The sequence below is a fragment of the Saccopteryx bilineata genome, chromosome 2 (assembly GCF_036850765.1).
Source record: "Saccopteryx bilineata isolate mSacBil1 chromosome 2, mSacBil1_pri_phased_curated, whole genome shotgun sequence".
NCBI classification, from domain to species: domain Eukaryota; kingdom Metazoa; phylum Chordata; class Mammalia; order Chiroptera; family Emballonuridae; genus Saccopteryx; species Saccopteryx bilineata.
The window spans coordinates 245727984-245742925 of record NC_089491.1 but is presented as its reverse complement, the minus strand read 5'-3'; the positions used below and the strand labels follow the sequence as shown (position 1 = coordinate 245742925).

At 40.2% G+C, this 14942-nt stretch overlaps 1 protein-coding gene and 1 non-coding gene across 2 annotated transcripts in view; one reads left to right on the top strand and one right to left on the bottom strand.

The window, feature by feature from the left end:
• Window positions 1–14942, top strand: part of JHY (junctional cadherin complex regulator) — an 84720-nt gene that overhangs the window by 23875 nt on the left and 45903 nt on the right. The window lies entirely within an intron of this gene.
• TRNAT-GGU (transfer RNA threonine (anticodon GGU)) lies at window positions 10023–10098 on the bottom strand. The gene has a single exon. It is a non-coding gene; the product is annotated as a tRNA-Thr (tRNA).

Sequence of the window (14942 nt, the reverse complement as noted above, 5' to 3'; positions counted from 1 at the left end):
GAGCATAGTTCTTTTTTTTTTTTAATAATTTTATTTTTTTAATGGGGCGACATCAATAAATCAAGATACATATATTCAAAGATAACATGTTCAGGTTATCTTGTTGTTCAATTATGTTGCATACTCATCACCCAAAGTCAGATTGTCCTCTGTCACCTTCTATCTAGTTTTCTTTGTGCCCCTCCCCCTCCCCCTTTCCCTCTTTCTCTCTCCCCTCCCCCTGTAACCACCACACTTTTATCAATGTCTTAGAGCATAGTTCTTAATCATCAGCGTGCATAAGAGCCAGCACAAGCGCTTGTTGAAACAGATTACTAGACCAAACCCAAGGAGTTTGGACTTTGTAAATGTAAGGTTGGGCCCAAGAATTTTAATTTTCTTCATGGTTTCAGATGATGCCACTATGCTATCAGGCTCACACTTTTGTTTCTCAAACTTGAAGATGCTTATGAACTACTTCCTTGTTAAAATACAGACTTTGTGGATATCCAGTAGGTCTGGGGGTGAGACAAGAGTGTGCATTTTAAAAAGATATTAACAAAATTTTCAGCATATTGATATACTAATTTATTCTCTTACCAGATTGACTGTGTTGTTTTGCCTATAGGCTCATCAAACTTGAGAAATTTTGTTGGTTTAATTATAGGTGAGCCTGACCAAGTGGATAGAGCAGTGGATAGAGCGCAGTGGATAGAGCATCGGACTGGGATGCCAAGGACCCTGGTTCGAGACCCCGAGATCGCCAGCTAGAGCGCGAGCTTATCTGGTTTGAGCAAAGCTCACCAGCTTGGACCCAAGGTCGCTAGCTTGAGCAAGGGGTTACCAAGGCTGCTGGTCCACGGCCCACACTTTGAGTAGCCAGGGACTAGAGTATAAAGGACATATAACCTAAAGCCAAAGTGGTACATCAGTACCCACAAAGTATTGGTGATTTTAATGGCTGTCATACAAGATAAATTCTAAATGGATCAAATATTTAATTGTTAAAAGTTACACCATAAAACTATTAAAAACAGGAAAATTCCCCTTTAATCTTGAAATTATTTAAAATCTAGAATCTATAGAAGATTAATACATTTGAACGACACAAATATCAAACACTGCCACAAGAAGAATCATATGAAAGTCAGAATATAAAGAACAAACTAAGGAAAACATTTCTAATTTATATCACAGACCATACCCTAATATCTCAAATAGCTAAGGAGCTCTTAGCAATCAATGAAAGACTAATGTTCTAATATAAAAATATGTAAAAGATATAAAAAAGTTCACAGATAATTAATACATATGACTATTAAGCATATGAATAGATATTCAACCTCAGTTATTATAAGAGAAATGCAAATTAATACCATTGGGATTCCATTTTTCACATATATATTTTTTTTTGCAGAGACAGAGATAGATAGGGACAGAAAGACAGGAATGGAGAGAGATGAGAAGCATCAATCATCAGTTTTTCGTTGCAACACCTTAGTTGTTTATTGATTGCTTTCTCATATGCGCCTTGACTGTGGGCCTTCAGCAGACTGATAACCCCTTGCTCAAGCTAGTGACCTTGGGTCCAAGCTGGTGAGCTTTGCTCAAACCAAATGAGCCCGCGCTCAAGCTGGCGACCTCAGGGTCTCGAACCTGGGTCCTTGGCATCCCAGTCTGACGCTCTATCCACTATGCTCTATCCACTGCTCTATCCACCTGGTCAGGCTCACCTATAATTAAACCAACAAAATTCCTCAAGTTTGATGAGCCTATAGGCAAAACAACACAGTCAATCTGGTAAGAGAATAAATTAGTATATCAATATGCTGAAAATTTTGTTAATATCTTTTTAAAATACAGATACACACATTCCTTGAGAAAATAAAGTAATGGCTAAGCTTTGGAAACAGGTGGTTTGGCACTAATACCTGCTAGCTGTCTGACCTTGGGCAGGTTGTTTTACCTCTTGGTGCTTCAGTTTTCTCATCTTTAAAAGGGAGATAATAATTGCTCTTCCCTCATAAGATTATTAAGAAGGTTGAATAAATGAGTTAATATATTTAGAATGTGTAGATCAAAGCCTAGCTCAGAGCAAGCACTATATAAACGTTAGCCATTATTACTTTTGTTTGACCCAACACATTCCACTCCTAGGAATTTAGCTTAGTTACATGTGTACAGTTTTGAAATAACTCCTGTATAAGATCATTTATTTCATCCTTATTTATAATAACAAAAGATTGGAAACCACCCAAATGTCTATTATTTGGGGTACTTGAGTCAATTGTGGTATATACAATCATAGAGTACAGTTATTGCTGTTTTAAAAATGAGGATGATCTTTCTGAATTGTTATGAAGAACTTATGAGGAATTACTATTAAGAGAGAAATGAAAGCTGTAGAATATAAAAAGTTGGAGGGAAATAAAAATATATGTCATATAGGCTTGGTATACATAAGAGCTTTGGAAGGATACACAGATGGTTAATTGTACAGGGTGGAGAACAGGTGGGGACAGGTGGGAGCCTTGCTGTGCATTTGTACCTTTTCATAGCTCTTAGTTGTGAAGCATGCCTATGCATTTGCAGTACACAACATTTGGTAGGAACCCTTGTAACATCACACACTGATTGCTCAGTCACCAAAATTGCAATTTTTGTTTATAAAGAATGGCTCAGTGTAGAACCATTGATTTTTAAATTCAATTGTTCCACAATTGTTTGACCATTTTTCATAGATACGTCAATCATACATTAAAATGCACCAGAAAAGTCACTTTTGAATACATTATAAGATCTTAGTCACCATGATGTGTTAAGCAAAGAACTGGATGTAAAAACTAATACTCACTAGAGGGCACCTAAGTATCATAATTGGACAAAAACTTTGCTGGTGAATATACAGTGCTTACTTTTTTATTCATGATTAGTTCAGTAGCCAGAAGTATTTGTCTAAAACTCATTAGAATTTGAGTCTATTTTATGATCTACCATTAAAGGAAATTGAATCTTGAAAAATGAGCTACCTTTCTATCTTGATTTTAATGTGACTTTGAAGACTGAAGACAATGAAATTTAGTATGGGCTCAGAAAAGAGTGGTAAGTGCTTTATAAATATCACTCTTCTCTTTCCTTGTAATTTCTTGGAAAGAAATTACAGCAAATGTGGATATAGAAAGGTTATTTAATCACCTAGAGTCTTCAAGACAACAGAAAGCCATGTATAGAATTCATTTCCCATTTTAAGAATCAGCACACCTCTGGCTGTTGCTGAGACAGCAGGTCAGTCAGCCTACACACATTTATTGAGCAACAACTATGCACTAGGTACACTCATCAGAGCTAGGGATGTAACAGGAAACAAGACCTACAGAGCCCCTCTCTTGAAAGAGCTTACTTTCTAGTCATGTGATGCAGGTAAAAAACATGGTAGCGTGTAGCAAAATAATTTTAGGTACCTCAAAGGAGACTGAATAAACTTTACTTAATACAGTAATGAGGAGCATGTAACTGGGATATTTAGGGGTTTGGGAAAGAGTTGTCAAGGAGATATGTCTTGAATTGACACGTGAATGGATCAGAGAAAGAGAAAATTATGCAGGCAGAGTTCTGGAGGAAGAGCTTTGGTTTGCAGCAGTCTTGGTAACAGCATTCTCTCAATGGGGCAACATAGTGTTATGGGGGAAAAATAAAACCAAACAAAACACTGGTTTGGGAGTCAGTCATGAATTAGATCCTGGCTCTACAGTGTCCTAGGAGGTAGCTCTTACTAGATATTTGAACAAGTGACTCTTTAAACCTTACCTGCTTCATCTATTGTATGGGGTCAAGTTCTGCCTTGGAGGGTTATTGGAAGAATTTATACAAGGCTCCTGGTGCATGGCAGACAAAAGGGAAAGCTAAAGCTATTATACCCCTGGGCATACCTTAAGCTGTGGGAAAGTACAGGAATCCACCCTGGGTATAGACCCTTCTAAACAGATTTTTTTTTCAGGCTATAGTGCCTCAACATGAAAGGGATGTTGACTTCTGGTAGAATAAGGATGAAGTGTAGCCAAAAGGATAGCACCTATATGCTCTGGTTGCCCATTTTACGGTGAGACTCCCAAAAGACTCTGGGGGAAAAAATAAGACTGTGTGCAAAGGGCACACACTTAGTCACTCTCACACTTGCCATGCTGTCTCTGACTCAGAGCCTCAGAGAGGTACACAAGGCCCTTCCTGACCTGGCCCCTTCCTGCTGATTCAGCCTCATCCTTTGTCGCCCCCATTCCTGGTATCCTCTAAGCCTCGTCATGCTGATGGACCACTCTGCCCTGTCTTGTTTGCTTGGGAAAACCTCATCTTCCTTTTAAGGTTCCATTCCAAGGCCTCTGCCTTTATGAAGATTCTAAGTACCCCCCTCCCACTGCCTTCCTGATACCTAAAAATGCACCATAGAACCCAGACACAAACATCGCCACCTGCACCGTGTGGTTAATGTGCCTGTCTTTACATGACTCTGAGCTCTGTAAGGTCATGGGCCGATATCTCTGACTTCCCAGAGCCTGGCATATAGGAAGTACTATCTATTTTTGACTAAAGGGTGTCATTTTTAGATATCTTTTTCTTTGGTCCAGAATTTTATTGTTTTAAAAGTGAAAAAATAAAAATAAACTAACTGGAGCTTGTGCTATTGACTTAAATACTGGAATTTGTCATCAAAAGACCTGATTTGAGGCTTATTATTATTGAAGCCATTTATTACCATTAGTAAATCACAACATCTTGCTGGGCCTTATTTTTCTCCATTAAAGTGAGGTTGCAAATACTTGCTTCTACCCCAGACCGAGGATTATTGGGATGGCAAACCAGTTACTATATGCGAAAGCTTTTCATAATCATACAGCCCTATGGAAAAGTCATATTTATTATTGAACACTTGCATTAAATTTAATTTCCTACTGGTTAAGATCAATATCTAAGTAATATATTGCTCTTCTTTTCTATAGTTTTGAATTTAGCAAAACTATTAGTTGTCTATAAAATTAAGCTTTCTTTTATTTAAATTATGACTTTCTAATTAGATTAGAAACAGAATTATTTTTTATAGAATTCTTCTAGTTTGCTGGTGTTTTTGAATCCCCACCCTCTTCTATTACACTTGTAAAAATTGTCCTACAGAGTGAGTACTCTATGTATGTTTATTGATTCTTAGATTTTTTTATGTTGCCCCGTGCAACAGCAGCAAGAGCACTTACTTACGACAGCGTGATTTAAATTGGACTTGATGGAATTTTCAATACAAGACGTTTTGAAGGCATCTTTCTTGTACGCGCTATTCAGCACTTAGCTGCCTAACTACCGATTCATATGATCTATAAAGTGTTACTTCATTAATTCGACATTACTGACGAAGGATCTGTGAAAAGGAAACTTTCCATGTAACTAAAGCATGCCCTTTCGAAAATTAGAACACCAATATAATTAGTCATTTCCAATGACGGCTTTAACAATGTGCCTGGTGTACCTGGTAACGTTGCACTGTTTTATGGAGGCCAAATTGCGCTGCTCTGTAATCAAGTCTGGAGCAGCGGTAATGGGAATGGTTCTTTGCCTCCTTATTAAATGCCCCAGAGTGCTAGGGGTCGGGGGTTATGTTTGATGCTGTCAGTGAACTTGCTCTTAGGAGCCTCTGGCCAGGTGGGAGGCAGACATGTAAACAGTCAGTGCCAAGTGACAACTGCTATACTGGGGACATGTGAGGTTGCAAATGAACCCAGAAAGAAAAGTGCCAGCCTCTGCCAGGGGAAGTCAGAGAGGTCTTCACAGAAGAGGCAATCACTGAACTGATTCTTTGAAAAGAAGCAGAAGGTAACAGATGTAGGTGGGCAGCACAGGCACTGAAGGCAAGGGGAGCACACACAATGGTAGGAGGCATTAGGGGTACTGTGTAAGTAGAAGCCCGCTGGCACAGTGGGAACCTCTGTGGTCCTAGCTATGAACCGGTAGTCCATTAATCAAATAAAATGTTTAAAGCAGAAGAATGGCAACTATATAACTTGAAATACACAATACATGTGAGTTTGCCAGGTGTTCACTGAGGAGCCAGGGCCTGTTCTGTGGGTGCACAACCTATGGACTGGAATGTCGCATTGTCTTTCTTCAGTCAGTTTGACAGCATCTATGATTTCCACTTCTGATTTCTTAGAAGGAAGGTGAAAACATTAAAAGCCTTTAGAAACAATCAAGATCATAATCTTTACAGATTTTTATGACTGTTTCCACTAATCTTTTACAGTTTTTTCCTCTACACATTATTTTGCCATTTGCTTTTATTGGGTCCTTCTAAATTATTTAACTTAGTGTTCATGAAAAGAACAGCTCTGTTCACACTCGGATTTTTCCATGTGCTCTAATCTTTAAATGGATTCCATAATTTTACACATTCAATAGGAGTAAACAGGTTTGGGAATAAATGTTAAAGACTCTTGGTAAATATACAACTTAACTAGTGGAAACAGAGTACAAAGACATATTTGTGAGTAGCTGACCAGCCGTACGTACTCAGCTGTGGGCATTATTTAGGACATCTTACAGGGGGACTGGACATTACTGCTTAAGCCAGTAAATTACTTAAAGAGAAGGTAGATAGTGTTGTGCTGTATGTAACTATACTGTTAGGGAATGTGGGTATTTAAGCTAGAGAAATTGGCAGGTGCCTTCATAGGCCCTTGTATGTCATTTAAAATCAGAGACTGTCAGAATGTGATCCCCAAACCAGCAGTGGCAGAATCACCTGGGAACTCATTAAAATGGCAAATTCTTGGGCCCATTCAGATCTCCTGAATCAGAAACTGTAAAGTAAGGCCTTTCAATCTGTGTTGAAAAACAAAAGTTTCCCTTATGATCAGAAGCAAGACAAGGATATCCACTTTCACCACTTTTATTCAACATAGTACTGGAAGTCTTACCAACAACAATCAGGGAAGAAGAAGAAATAAAAGACATTCAAATTTGAAGGGAAGAAATAAAACTTCCATTATTTGCAGATGGCATGTTACTGTATATAGGGAACCATATAAACAACACCAAAAACTATTGGAAATAAAATTGGTGCATTTTTGTACACCAATAATGAACTATCAGAGAAGGAAACTGAGAAAACCCATTTATAATTGCATTAAAAAAATACACAAGAATAAATCTAATCAAGGAGGTAAAAGACCTATACTCAGAAAATTATAAGACACTGAAGAAAGAAATTGAAGCAGATGCAAATAAATGGAAGCATCTGCTGTGTTCATGAATAGGAACACTTAACGTCATTAAAATGCCCATACTACTCAAAGCAATCTATAGATTCAATGTAATTTTTATCAATGGCATATTTCACAGAACTAGAACAAAAACTCCAAAATCTTATATAAAACCACAAAAGACCCTGAATAGCCACAGATCTCTTGAGAAAGAACAAAGTTGGAAGTATGATGGTGCCTGATATCAAGCTATTCTACAAGGCTATGGTATTAGAATAGCATAGTATTAGCTTTAAAAATAGACATATAGTTAAATGAAACAGAATGGAGAACCCAGAAATAAACCCATGCCTATATGGTCAATTGGTATTTGATAAAGGAGGCAAGAACAGATAATGAGGGAAGATAGTTTATTCAATAAATTGTGTTGGTAAAATTGGACAGGTATATGGAAAAAATAAAACTAGACCACCTTCTTACGCCAATACAAGAGTAAATTCAAAACGAATTAACAACTTAAATGTAAAAGTTGAAACCTTAAAACTACTAGAAGAATATGTACATAGTGATGCATATTTCGAATTAGTGTTTTGGGTTTTTTCAGATATAAATCCAAAAGTAGAATCTCTGACATTTCTTTTAGCAGTATTGTTTCTGATATATCTTCTTGGGCAAAAGAAACAAAAGAAAAGATAAACAAATGGAACTCAAACTAAAAAGTTTTTGCACAGCCAAGGAAACCATATAAGTAAAAGAAAAAGACAACCTACTGACTGGGAAAACATATTCACCAATAATATATTCTTTTTAAAATTATTATTATTTTATTTTAGTGAGAGCAGGGGAGGCAGAGAGACAGATTCCTGCATGCTCCCTGACCGGGATCCATCTGGAAAGCCCACTAGGGGGTGATGCTCTGCTCATCTGGAGCCATTGCCCCATTGCTCAGCAACAGAGCCTTTTTTTTTTTTTTTTAGCGTGAGGCAGAGGCCACAGAGCTATCTATCCTCAGCACCCGAGGCCCACTTGCTCGAATCAATCAAATCATGGTTGCAGGAGAGGAAGAGAGAGAGAGAGAGAGAGAGAGAGAGAGAGAGAGAGAAAAGGAGAAGGGGTAGAAAAGCAGATGGTCGCTTCTTCTGTGTGCCCTGACTGGGTATCAAACCTGGGACAGCCACACACTGGGCCAATGCTCTCCCACTGAGCCAACCATCCAGGGCCTCAATATATTCAATAAGGGGTTATATCCAAAATTTATAAAGAAGTCATACAACAATTTACAAAGATCTTACAAAATTCAATACCACACAAACAATCCAATTAAAAATGGGCAAAGGACCTGAATAGACACTTCTCCAAAGAGGACATGCAGATGGCCAATAGACATGTGAAAAGATGCTCAATGTCACTAATCATCAGAGAACTTCATATTAAAACCACAATGACATCACCTCACACCTGTCAGAATGGCTATCGTCCATCCATCAATCAACCAACAAGTGTTGGTGAGGATGTGGGAAAAAGTGAACCCTCATATGCTATTGATAGGAATGCAGATTGGTACAGCCACTATGGAAAAGAGTACGGAGATTCCTAAAAAAATTGAAAATGGAACCGCCTTATGACCCAATGATTCTACTTTTGGATTTATAACTGAAGAAACCCAAAACACTAATTCAAAATATGCATCACTATGTTCACTGCAGCATTATTTACAATTGCCAAGGTATAGAAGCAACCCAAGAGCCCATCGATAGATGAGTAGATAAAGAAGATGGGGTCCATATATATAATGGAATATGACTCAGCCATGAAAAAGAATGAAATTGTATCATTTCCAACAGCATGGATGGACCTCAAGGGTATTATGCTATATGAAATAAGTCAGTCAGAGAAAGACAAATACCATATGATTTCAATTATATGTGGTACCTAAAGAATGAAGTATACGGACAAACAAAATTGAAACAAACTCATAGATACAAAGAACAAACTCAAGGTTCCCAGATGGGAGGGGGGTTGGGGAATGAGTAAAAAAGGTGAACAGATTAATGAGTACAGATTGGTAGTTACAAAATAGTCAAGGGCATGTAAAGTACAGCATAGGAAATAGAGTCAATAATATTGTGATAACTATGTATGGTGCTAAGTAGCCACTGGAAATATTGGGGAAACACTTTGTAGGAGAGTATATGATTGTTTAACCACTATGCTCTACACCTGAAACTAGCACAAAGTAACACTGAATGTAAAAAAATAAAATTTAACAAGCCCTCCAAGTGATTCTGATACATGCTTAAGTTTTAGAACCATTATGATGAAGAGCTGGGCCTTTCCTCTACATGATACAGAATCAATGAAGGATTTTAGTAATGGAGCAGTTTGAATACTGTGACCATCCAGAGGTCACACTTAGTCAGTCTTAATTGTGTTATGGAGATTCAGGTTGCTAGCTAATCAGCCTTCATACAGGTTACACAAAACATTCTAAAAATCTCTCACTTTTTTTTTTTTTGTATTTCTCTGAAGCTGGAAACGGGAAGGCAGTCAGACAGACTCCCGCATGCGCCCGACCGGGATCCACCCGGCACGCCCGCCGGGGGGGGGGGTGCTCTGCCCATCCGGAGCGTCGCTCTGTCGCGACCAGAGCCACTCTAGCGCCTGGGGCAGAGGCCAAGGAGCCATCCCCAGCGCCCAGGCCATCTTTTGCTCCAATGGAGCATCAGCTGTGGGAGGGGAAGAGAGAGACAGAGAGGAAGGAGAGGGGGAGGGGTGGAGAAGCAGATGGGCGCTTCTCCTGTGTGCCCTGGCCGGGAATCGAACCCGGGACTTCCGCACACCAGGCCGACGCTCTACCACTGAGCCAACCGGCCAGGGCTCTCTCACATTTTTTAAAATGGTTCATTTCTTCACTATTTGCATATACTTATTCAGAGCTTATTTTGTGTTAGGCATTGTCTTAAGATACATCACTGAAGAGAACAGACAAAAATCGCAGTCTTGTGGTGCTAACCTTCTAATAGGAGATGGACAATAGACAAAATAGAGAAATCATTCCATTAGTATGGGATACAAATGCTAAGCAGAGACATGAAGCAGAGCAGAGTGATGAGTGCTGGGATCGGGGGAAATAACGAATTTAAATAGATCACAAAAGCAGTGAGAGAGCTCACCTACAAATATTTGAGGAAAGAACATTCTGGAAGAGGGAGCAGCAAATACAAAGGGCGGAAGGGCCAGTGGTCCTGGGGCCTAGTGAAGGAGGAGAAACAATGGAAGACAGGGTCTTAGTTTCCACCTGATTTTGTTGACAGTTGGCTACCTGGCTTTAATATAAACCACAAATCTAGCTAGATAAACATAAATAAAGTGAGTTATATGTATTCTGATGTAAATGAAGAGTTCAGTGAGCAATGCACATTGATTTTTTTTCCCCACTCAGTAGTATTTATTGAGCACGTATGTGCCAGGCATACATAGAGCCACTACGTAGCTTGTGTGAGCAGCACACTGGAGCTGCACAGCCTGGCAGCCCCACACAGGGTCCACTCTTTTCCTGCCTTTATGGGATTCACAGTCTAGAAGGGAAACAAATATAATCGCCAGGGTGATGCTTGTTACAAAAGGGAAAGTACAAAGTACTAAGGACAGGTGCTCAGCTGCAGCTATTTTAACCTCTGGGGTATCAGGGAAGGCTTCCTGGAGGAAGTTATATTTCAGCCAAACCTGGAACAGTGACTGGGATTGGTCAGAATAAGCGAGATGACAAAGAGTCTCCAGGCGAAGGCTGGCCTTCGCACCGCCGTGGAGGTAATGGTGCATGTGGCCCATCAGTGGAACGGAAACATACAAACGAAGCATGGAAGAAGTAGAGGCTGAAGACCAGAGGATGCAGGGCGTTAGAACTTTCTTTCTTTCTTTTTTTTTTTTTGTACTTTTCTGAAGCTGGAAATGGGGAGAGACAGTCAGACAGACTCCCGCATGCGCCCAACCGGGATCCACCCAGCACGCCCACCAGGGGCGAAGCTCTGCCCACCAGGGGGCGTCACTCTGCCACGACCAGAGCCACTCTATTGCCTGAGGCAGAGACCAAGGAGCCATCCCCAGCGCCCGGGCCATCTTTGCTCCAATGGAGCCTCGCTGCAGGAGGGGAAGAGAGAGACAGAGAGGAAGGGGGGGGTGGAGAAGCAAATGGGTGCTTCTCCATTGTGCTCTGGCCGGGAATCGAACCTGGGTCCCCCGCACGCCAGGCCGACGCTCTACCGCTGAGCCAACCGGCCAGGGCGCGTTAGACCTTTCTATTCTTTATTTTTACTTTTTATTTGGGGCTGAGGCTTGTACCTTTTTAAAGATTAGTGTTTTTAAGACGGTGACTGGCATAATTAGTTTTAGGGTTGTAAAACATGAGTAGCTTATTCAGAAAATGAATGTAAACAGTAGTATACCCAAAGGTTTCCGCTGTCATCTAGTTATGAAATCTTCTACAGGAATGGAGAAAGTGGCCAACAGCAGAACCAAAACATTCCATGCATTGTGTCTCTAAACAGCTGAATAATTAATATCAGTACCCAGCGAATCCAAACGGCTGTGCTAACTGCGCCCTTTGGAGCCTTGCAGAGCCGCACTGTTTGTGCTGTCCTGCCTCGGCCTCTTCTGCTGGCCAGGTATAAACGCAGGTGGCAGCAGGGCTGACGTCGGGGGGCGTGAACCAACACGGCAAAACATATTCCAAATAGAGAGTTAATAGTGCGCGTCCCACGTGAGCCGAGCTAACAAAGACGCACCCTGAGGCCAGTGAGCAGGCCCTGAAGAAACGGATTAATTAACAGAGGTGTTGGCATCATGGCAAACAAACGCTACGTTTTAAAATATCAGAATCTGGCTTATTTGTATTTGGGTATGTGCTAGTTGTAAAATACCATCAAAGAATGAGAATAATAAGGAACCTCGTAAATTAACGAGACTCCTCACAACATCCAAACATAAGGTCAGTAGTAATGAAAAACAAGATAAAGGAAAAAAAGGACCCAAGTCCCCAGTGATGGCAGACCTTAATAACAACATGCTATTTAGACATGTTGCAATATGTCTATGCAGATAAATTAACTCACATACAGCTCTTGGTAAAGCAGAAACTTTTTTTTGGGGGGGGGGGTGCTGATTCTCTAAGAACCTGATGAGTTTCTTTGAGAGAGCAGTAGCAGCCCAATCTAGCTCAGCTGGGCTCAATCTGAGTTGCTTTCCTACCTACAAACCCTCACTTCAAAGCAAGGAACATAATGTACAATTTTTTAATGGCTCTAGACCCAGGCACTCAGGCTCTCTGCTCTGTGCCTTACCTCGGTGTAAACACCTAATCAAGATTGCCCGCGCTTCAACAATAGCAGCCAAATGCAATTCGAGAACCACAAGCCTTTGAAGTCCGCCCAGCAAAGGCCGGTTTTCTAGTCTGGGATAATGACATGCCATGATTGCTGTCTTTGTTGTATCTTTTCAGTAGAGAAGCAATTATGGGCCCCAATTTAACAGAATAGACATTACACAGCTTATGATGCTCAAAATGCAATTTCATTTGATCATTTTCTCAATTTGATTGGTATTAATAGAATGGTTCAAAAAAAAAATGGCTGGCAGAGGTTGCGTCCCATTCCACTTTCAAAGAGATAATGTAGAAGTATGCTTTACTTGCCCAGAGACTCACGGGGGTGATTCAGACTCTAAGTTCCAACAAAACAGCTTGTGGATGGAAATATTATACATCCTGCCTTCCCTGGGGAAGGAAGCATAAGACACTGTATTTTTAATTTGTAAATTTTTTACTGAAGCTACATAATAGATCCTATCCTAGTCGATCAAACAATTTCACCAGTATAAATTTGAATTAACTCAACCAAGTCCCCTTTACAACAGCCAGGGAATAAAACTGCCCAGTTGCAGATGGAGGAACAAGCCCAGCTCTTCTCCTGGGCTCCAGACAACAGGTCCTCCAAGAAGACATCGCCTCTTTGAGCTTTGAAAGAGGATTATTTCCATGTCTGCATAGGCAGCCTATTTAGATTGTTTTTATACTCTTAACCTTCATTTCTCTTCCAGCACAGAGTTGATTTTTCTTTCAAGGGAGCTGTGTGGCAATATGGATTGAAGCCTTTGTAACAATGAAGACAGAGTTGTAAAAGCCAACACTTTTTATAGTCACCAAATGTTTCTTGAACCAGCGCTGGGAGAGGGACCAGGAGGTAGAAACATAGAAGTGGCGCCTGACTTTGAGCAGCAGCATTTATAGTGCTAAACTTTCCACACAGCACGAGGTCAGCTGCTTCATGGTGCTGTGCAGTTTTCCATTTGCTGAGTCAAGAGTCATTCAAAACCAGTTGGTGACTCCCATTTGTAATCAGAAAAATTCCGTCACCAGATAGTACATTTGCTCCTGATAGAAGGTGTGAAAATTCAAGCATGAAAAAGTTTTATTTTCATTTGTTCCTATTTTCAGATTTACCTTTAAGTATCTAAGCTTACACACACACACACACACACACACACACGCACACATGCACACGAGTACAGTAATTGTGATAAGTAGACCCTCAGGTAGGGAAGGTTACATTCAAAATAAAGGAAACAAAATGTTGTCTTTCTTGTGTCAGAGAAATCACATTGAGTGGTAAGGAATAAGATTATCTTCATTGTTAAATGCTTGCTTATTACTTAACATTTAATAAATACCTTGGCTTCTTTTCATATTGAAGATGAGTCTGCAAAAGTAGGAAGTAAAAGTCAGCAGTGGGCAGAGAATTTGAAATCAAACATGACAGGTTCTAAATCCCAGCCTTCCCAGAGTTACACCTTGTATAAAATCCTGAATCTAAATGTTGACATTAATCTCATTAGAAAGTGGCGGGGGCACCAGCGTTTACAGGTGATAAAGCCAAAGGAGCCCAAACCAAGTAAGCCATCCCAGGAGGAATGGCAAATCTCAAGGCTGTTCCTCCAAATACGAGAATGCTTAGGAAAGACACCTTCGTCTGCTTCTCACAGTTTCAGGCTGTTTTCTGAAAGAGAGATTGACTTATTCCATATTATTTCAGAGGGCAGAGGGATAGAAATAAAAGGAAGATATATTTCTGTTCTTATAAGGAAGAGCTTTATAGTACTTAGGTTTCTCAGTGATGGAGTTATGGGTTCATCATCCATTAAACAAAAATTAAGAAACCTTGGCCTGACCTGTGGTGGCGCAGTGGATAAAGCGTCGACCTGGAAATGCTGAGGTCGCCGGTTCGAAACCCTGAGCTTGCCTGGTCAAGGCACATATGGGAGTTGATGCTTCCTGCTCCTCCCCCCTTCTCTCTCTGTCTCTCTCTCCTCTCTCTCCCTTTCTGTCTCTCTCTCTCCTTCTCTCTCCTCTCTAAAAATGAATAAATAAATAAAAATTAAACCAGGTAGGCCTCCTGATTCCCAGTTTAGGGTTTTTTAAAAAAAAAAAATTAAGAAATCTTAACGTTTTACTCCGAGGGATGATTGAAAGGACCCAGTCTCGCACAGAAAAGGAATGTTTGCACACCACCTTACTCTTTTCTCCTCTTTCATTCATATAAGATCCTTAAACCTATACTAACACTGACCGACAGATAACTTCTGCCAGGAGAAGGGTAATGTGTTTAGGCAACAAGTGGATGAACATATCCCAGGGATGGAATAGAAGGACCAGAGGTTGCATAGATTACC